Source organism: Monopterus albus, unplaced genomic scaffold (assembly GCF_001952655.1).
Source record: "Monopterus albus unplaced genomic scaffold, M_albus_1.0 scaffold669.1, whole genome shotgun sequence".
Classification (NCBI taxonomy): domain Eukaryota; kingdom Metazoa; phylum Chordata; class Actinopteri; order Synbranchiformes; family Synbranchidae; genus Monopterus; species Monopterus albus.
In genome coordinates, this window is record NW_018128549.1 from 2,181 (window position 1) to 10,119 (window position 7,939).

The following is a 7,939-nucleotide window of genomic DNA, read 5'->3' on the forward strand; positions in this document are numbered from 1 at the left end:
CAAATTAAAAAGGGACAATACCTGACAAGTTGTATGTTCTGTGATTGTAAAGGATGACACAAGGCCAAAGACCATCCAACTTAAGGTGGAGGGTGATTTGCCGCTGCAGAGTCATGGAACATATAGACTTGGAGGGTAGTATACTACAGTACTGATACTATGGTCACTTGGAAACAAACTAAAGTAGTCAAATATTATTTTACATACGTATGTAATTATATTTGAGCTTTAATTCCTATTTTAAACATCATAAAATGTAGTTAAGTATCAGAAATGTTGTTGTTTGTATTACTTTACGACATCTACAGTTGATAAACAGCAACATGTTTGCGTTTAAAAATCCTTACAAGTTTTATAACAGGATAGAAATGTTTCACTGAATGCTGTCACAGAGAACAGGGATGCATTCTGTTACACAATGTTATTAAAACTGACAGGCTGCCTCCTTCTCCCCCCTTTGTAGAAATGCACAGACATGTTGTCTTTGCTGTCTCTTTCTCACACCCTCTTTTGACTTTAACCACATCTCTTTATTTTCTCTCATTTCCCCTATAGCTGTTCTCAGGCTACCAGCATCACTGTGGGCAACAGTTGTAGCTTTGCTATATTTAAATCCAATTTCCACTTCCAAGCTTTAGTTGATATGGACATAGGATTCACTTAAATATGATAGATATTGAAAAAATTTTTTGCATGTCTCTCCACAAGTTAATCCACACCTTCAGAATCCAGAATTTCTATAGTGACCGTTGTATAACTGAAAAATATGTGCACAGCTGCTGCAGAATGTTTCAGTCATGTAGTTTGGAAACTACCTCTGCACAAGAACACTGTACCTGAAACTCTTGTGGTCTATCTTTGATCTTGTCAGCGAGGTTTCCTCCATGACAATAATCAGTCACTGCGTAGTAGATGTCCTCATTTTCACCTTTATGGCAAAAAAGGGTGAATCTCTTTATCTCGTATTTTAAAACACATCTTCAGAACGTAACTGTGTACAATACCTCTCTGAAGTAAACACAAAGTAGTAGTTTTGTATTTTTGTCTGAGCTCATTCTTGAATTGCTGTTAGCATATAAAATTAGAAATTGTAATTTTAAATGAATTGTTTACTGTAATTAATTTTGTTAAAGGGCAACACACTGAGGGGATCACATGACAAGATGTGACATGCATCACATGACACCTGTAACACATACTGCTTATGTGTTACAGTAGTTATGTGAACAGATGATTAATCCGTTTTCTGTGTAACTTTGTGTTACATCAGCAACCAACTGGAGCTGACTGTGAGTCTGTGCCTGATTTCATTAGTGAAATTGAAAAAAATTTGAGTAAATAAAGTTTTTTTTTTTTATTCTAATGAATTAATTATATATCTTTATTAAATGACACCCCCACCTCTTTGGTGTCCCATGATCCTTTGTTAGTGTAAAGGAAAAATCGTCATCTAGTGTGAATGGTGTGAACGTTGCTTTATTTGGCACTGCACACACAACTTTACTTAGTTGTTAGTGGAAGGCACATACAATCAAAGAAATAGTTGATTTAAAAAAGAAAAGCTGTACTTTTTGACATTTTTCCAGTTCCACTGGTGTAAACAGAGACACTGGCAGTTTAGTCATTGTACAGGATGGTGTACATACAGTACAGCATATGTACACAGCATGGAATAAGCTAAATGGCAGTACAGGCCCCAGCATATCTGCATTCACACCCACTGTAGTTTGCCCTCTAGCAGGTGCATGGAGCTGCATTCAGAAACACAGCACTGTTTGCAACATTATTTACAAGCACCCACTGGTAACGGGTATAAAACACCTAACAGCGGGGAAAAGGAGGCATATTATGACCCACTTGGCTTTTGAAAGACTGAGTAAATGTTTTTCACATCTGAAAGCAACAGCATGTTACATTAGCCTTGTGTAAAAACAATCTGGATGTGTTTTAAAGTGAGTGACTCTGGTCTGTAATTACCACTACTTGTCTGGGTGAGGCTGTGTGAAGTCACTGGACTTATATTAACGAGTCATGTGGGTCCAGACAGAAATAATTGTGGGTAGAGTTCCAGTGATATTGTGGTTTCACGGTATAGCGTGGTATGAAAATTGATGTTGAGACTCATATTATAACTGTGTGCATATTGTGTGTAGACATTACCTTTAATAAACAAATTTAAACTTGAAGTGGATTTGTCTAAACTTACCTTTAAAGGAGTTTTTCCAGCTCACAATATGAGGATGACTGACTGTCTTCAGGATTTCTGCCTCTGAGATGGAATCTTGGTTTGTGGGTGTCTGTTAAAAACACCACTTACATAAGAATGAACTGGTAATGCACAGGTTAAAGTTGTATGGCTGAGACAGAATAGTCAACAAACTATCTCCTTTAAAAACATCCTCCACTTGTGCCTACTTTTATCTTATGTTGTGTTATTGAGTTCATAAATTGCTAAAAAGATTTAATACTAATTTACTGCTGATAATCTATGGCTTGGTGCCAAAGCTCTTATAGTGTTAATGTTGAGTGTATACTTTGCCACTTACTACAGTGGCTGTTGTACTTCAAAGTTTGTGTACTGGCAAAAGCTGGCAAAGAAAAAACTCAACTCTTTGCTAGCAAAACAGAAAAAACATGTTTAGCTTGTGTTTTACTTATTTTGTGCTGTTCAGAAGATTATGAATTGGCCTTTGCTTTGCTGGTTTGGACTCTAGATGTATAATAAGGTTAATAAAGATAAGGAACACTTACCTTTATCTTTTTCACAAGAAATTTGTCATCCTTGAAGTAGATTGGTCAAAGGTAGGTACTGTAGGTAGGTAAGACTTTATTGATCCCACAGTGGAGAAATTTCAGTGTTCCAGCAGCAACAGAGAGCAAACAACAAAACCCAACAAAGAAAAATGTTATAGATCTGTACAGAAGTTTGCAGTGGTAGGGACCTCTGAGAAGCATTTCATAGAAATCAGGAAGAAAATGTGAAAAATGCTGCAAAAGGAGGCAGTGCTTGAAACCTTTTGAGTTATCATGACCATCACTCTCTACTGTAAATTAACTTTTAGTTCAGTGCATGATGTGAGAGCAGACTGAAGTGTATGCATTTCTGGCATTAGTATACAGTAGGTCCAGAGTTTTTTTTTTTGAATGGGGCAAATAGCTTGTCATTAAGCTTTCAGTGTTATTTAGTCTTGTAAAAAGCAAAAATAAAACCGTCATACTGTTTTGCTGTAGTCAAAATGGTGGAAACACTGTTCCAACAGGGGAAACAGTTTAATACTCTATAGTACAGTGGTTCTCAAACATTTTTTGCGGATGAGGATTAGTGCCTGTGTGTCTGCAGCCTAGACATCGTGCTTTGCACATGCTCGCACGCTGCAGTAGTGTTTGGCTGAGGGAATTAGTGTAACCCGTTACCACAGACCACAGAATCAGGAGTGTTGGAGCAACACAGAAGGGTGCTCTTCCTGCACCCCCATTGCAGTCCCGTTAGTGTGGTTAGCTCGTTCATTTTGGGAAGGGAATGGACGTTTCCCCGGACTGGGGGATAATTTTCAATTTTGCAGCACTTGTCTCATCCAGCATAATCAACACCATGTCTACAGCAGCAGTGAGAATGAGCTGCTCAGCAATTGTGTGTTTTTTTTGCACTGGGCAAGTCTGTATGCAACTTTGAAGGAAGCCATTTGTGCTTTGCTGTTCACTGATGTGGATTTTACCATGTGATTTTTCTGCTAACGGTATTCTGCCAGCTTTCTTTTAAAGAAGTCGAGTGATTTATTAACGTGACTGGGGTGTGTTGTTGTTACAGGTATCAAAATATAACACCTGTAGGCAGATGTATATATCCTGAAATACAGGAAAGGAATAATTAGGCAGGGTGGACCATGACATTTTGATATCTCGCCTTCGCGACTTAGTGGGCATCCGTGGTGTTGCCCTAGCATGGTTTAATTCATATTTATCGGCTAGATCAGTGTCTGTTGGGCTGGCAGATGTGGAATCTGTCACAACCCCTTTGTTATCTGGGGTTCCACAGGGCTCCATTTTGGGGCCTTTGCTGTTTTCTCTGTATTTACTTCCCCTTGGCTCTATCTTTAGGAAACATGGGGTCTCTTTTCACTGTTATGCTGATGATGTCCAGATTATCATGCCACTGACTAAAAAGGACACTTACTCGATCCAACCGCTTTTAGCATGTCTTGCAGATATTAAGGCCTGGATGTCGTTAAATTGCCTGAAGCTAAATGATGCAAAAACGGAGGTTATAGTATTTGGCCGGAATATGTCTGGCGACCCTCCTCCGGTAGACCTAGGCTTTTTGGGGCAGTATGTGCGATCCGTTGTCAATGATTTAGGTTTTAGAATAGACTCGGATCTGCGAATGGAGAGCCAGATAAATGCTGTTGTAAAATCTGGTTTTTTTTATTTAAGGCAGCTTGTGAAATTAAAGCCCTTTTTGTCGAGGCAGCATTTGGAGACAGTGATCCATGCGTTTGTTACATCACGCATGGATTACTGTAATGCACTGTACGCTGGAGTTGGTCAATCGGGGCTTGCCCGCCTCCAGAGGGTCCAGAACGCTGCCGCTCGGCTATTGGTTGGGGGGCGTAAGAAGGATCACATAACGCCCGTACTGGCATCTCTCCACTGGCTTCCGGTGCATTTTAGGGTTCGTTTTAAGATTCTTTTATTTGTTTATAAATCTTTAAATGGGCTGGCACCTTCTTATCTGGTGGAACTTTTGCATCCGTATAATCCATCGCGGTGCCTCAGATCAGCAGATCAGCTTCTTCTGGAGGCACCAAGGGCTAGGCGTAAAACTGGGGGGGACAGAGCCTTTGCTGTGATAGGTCCAAACCTATGGAATGCCTTGCCGCTTTATATTAGGCAGGCCCCCTCACTGCCCACTTTTAAGTCTTATTTGAAGACCTATTTTTATTCACTGGCGTTTGATCAGGAATGACACTCTGTCCGTGGTGTTAGTGTTTATAAACTAACTTTGGCCTATCAACTATGCTAATAACTATTAACTATATTCAGTTTGCTTTTACCACTACAATAACAAATTCAGAGAAGCATAAAACTTACAGTACTTACTAATTACAGTAGGTATGTCAAAACTTACCTGTCACTGTTCACACTGTGAGGATGATTGGAGGATTTCTATTTCTGAGATCAATGCATTTCTGGGAAACTGCTAAACTAGATCCTTTAGCAACACCCTTTACTTGTGCCTGCTTCCTGCAATTGTGTTTGCAGTGTTAAATCACTCTCTTACTGTCTCTGCCAACTGCATGACTGGATACAACACGTATTTGTTGAAATTATTTTATAGACGTCCAGAAAGGTTGGGGCATTTTTCAAAATGCAATAAAATCTGAAATCTATATTTTATTTATTCACTTGAACCTTTAATTGGAAAGGTTTTCATGTTGTGTCAAGTTTGGACCCCAGATGCAAACTCAGAAAACAGGGCAGGAGTAAATATAGAATTTTTTTAATTAAAAATAATACATAGAAAACAGGGCAGGAGTAAATATAGAAGTTTATTAATTAAAAATAATACATTATGCTGGGTGTCAAGGGGTCGGGCAGGCACGGTCTGACAGGAGGTGCAGCAGGTAACGGAGGCCAGGTCGGGCACTATCCAGGAGGACCAGGGTGAGGAACCAGGGGAACCAGAAGACCGGGGCGGGCAGGTGAGACAGAGTGGAGGAAATGCACCGTGTAGCTGGCAGTTAGGCAATATACACAGTGTGGGACGAAGGAGAAGGGCACAGCGCACGGAAGCGGTAGCGAGAACTCAAAACAAGTAAACACACAGAGCAAAAGGTAGAAAACAAACCGGGAAATGTAGAATCAAACATGGAACAAACTCAGACCGTGTCAGTGAAACATGACAGTACCGGGGTGAAGCTCAGGGGTTGCATATCGGGACAAATAATCGTCAATGAACCCACGGGGTATGAGCGAAAAACAGGGTGTATACATATATGTAAGCAGGACCGAGACGTAATGAGTGGCACGATGGCTGATTAAAGTGATAGAACGGCAGGGAGAGCAGGGACAAAAACAGGAGGCCAAGTCTAAACCACGACATTTCAATGTTTTCACTGACCAATGTAACTGCATTTTGTAAATATAAACCCATTTAGAATGTGATGCCTGCAACATACATTCTGGGAAGCCTACTAACATCCCTGTTTAGTTTGTCTAAAAAGTACAAACTGCCTTTTGTTGTTTATTTATATTTGAACCTTTAACATGTTAGAAATTAACCCCATTCTTTTGTTAGAAGCACGAGAAGTGAAGACAGGAGATGACTGTTTAAAATCAACAGAAAGTTTACTGAAAGTCTGATCACAGGAAAGTCTTACAATGCTGGGATCAGAGAGATAGAGCTCCCGCAGGAGTTCCATCCACTGACCCCGAATTAAGTTCTTACCATACATTTTATCTTCTTGGGCTGCTCCGCCCTGGACACAGGGGTGCAACCTTCAATAGTTTGTGATCCTATTGGTCATTTGGTGTGAGCCAGAGCTCCACTCCCATGTTGAAATATGGTAAATCTAGCTGTGTGTGTGTGTGTGTGTGTGTGTGCATGTGTCCAGCACCCAGATCTTGATCTCGAGGTGCACTGATCAAAGGGTGGCCTAAGTTACAGGCCCCCTGTGTGTGTGATGCTAATAAGTGTGTTAAATTGGCCAGGTGGTCATCTCAGGTTGTAGCCCCAGGGCCTCTGAAGGACATCCCAGACAAAGCAAAGCTTTGGATATGCTAAGTGGGTCGAGGTGTGAGTGTAAAACAGGCCTTTGCTAAAATGTAAATAGGCTGTCTGGTTTCAAAGAGATGCAGACATCTAGTCTCTACACAGAACTTACAGCATTCAAAGCAAGCAGATTCTGCTTCATTACAGCTGTAAGATATATAAGCAAGGGAAACAAATGTATTAAAATAACCAAAGCTCAGTAGCTCTGAACAATCATCAATACAGCTGTAATATGCATAAACAAGGAAAATAAAGCTATGAAAGGTAACTAAAGGGAACTAAAGGTATGAGAAGTAACTAAAGCTTGTAAAGTAACTATAGAGTCTATAAGACTCAAATCTTACATAGGGGTGGTGGACTAAGACACAACTTGTAATCTGTCTACAATCCTGTTTTGAGAGCTCTGCCCAAACATGCCCACCAGGACAATAGGCGTCGGTCCACAGGTGAGGGCTCAAAGACAGGTAACGACTCTCACCGATACTGGGCTGTAACGACTCAGTTGTTAGGGGACATTGTTGGCCTTCAAAGGACTGAAACACCACCGAGGGGGATAAATATCTCTGGTTCAACACCAGTCAGTCAGAACTGATGAAGCCTCTTGGATGAGAGGTGAAACGTCTTCAACCTAGAAATCTAGTCCAGTTGATTTTTTCAGATTGACTTGGCTGCTAAATTATGAAGTAAGATGTTGAAATTGACAGCATTATAAAAAATAGCAATTTGGAGGGGTGGTCCAACAGAATGGCATGTTTTTATATGTAGCTCGGTAAATCACTAAGGGAGGCCATGTGCCACAACTTTGTCTACAGAAATGATAACTCAGCTGGTGCTTTCCAGCATCAAAACATAGGACACGTTTCACTCCCCACTGCACAGAGAGCACCTTTGCCTTAATATTATTTTTAAATAAATCTCTGACAAGAACCGAGTCAGAGTCTCTACATATTAAAAGCGCTTAAATACATTTGAGCTTTTACTTAAATAACTGTTTGAATACAGGACTTGTAGAGGATTTTACACTGTGGCACTCCTAATTTACTCAAGTAAACGATCTGAGAACAGCGTCTGTTACTAGCAGAGAAAGCCAACGTGATCCAAAACAGACACAAGTCTGTAGAAACCACCTCCTTTCTTTGTCTCACCAGTTTGACCGAAGTGCTGCAGTGT

The 7,939-nt window shown here is 40.4% G+C and overlaps 1 long non-coding RNA gene across 1 annotated transcript in view; it reads right to left on the reverse strand.

Annotated features, from left to right (window-relative positions):
* Window positions 1–2,781, reverse strand: part of LOC109953444 (uncharacterized) — a 4,561-nt gene extending 1,780 nt beyond the window's left edge. Inside the window, exons 1-3 of the long non-coding RNA XR_002273908.1 lie at window positions 2,752–2,781; window positions 2,207–2,297; window positions 837–928 (exon numbers count right to left, since the gene is read on the reverse strand). This is a non-coding gene — a long non-coding RNA (uncharacterized LOC109953444). The remainder of the gene's footprint in view (window positions 1–836; window positions 929–2,206; window positions 2,298–2,751) is intronic.
* Window positions 2,782–7,939: the final 5,158 nt, after the last annotated feature.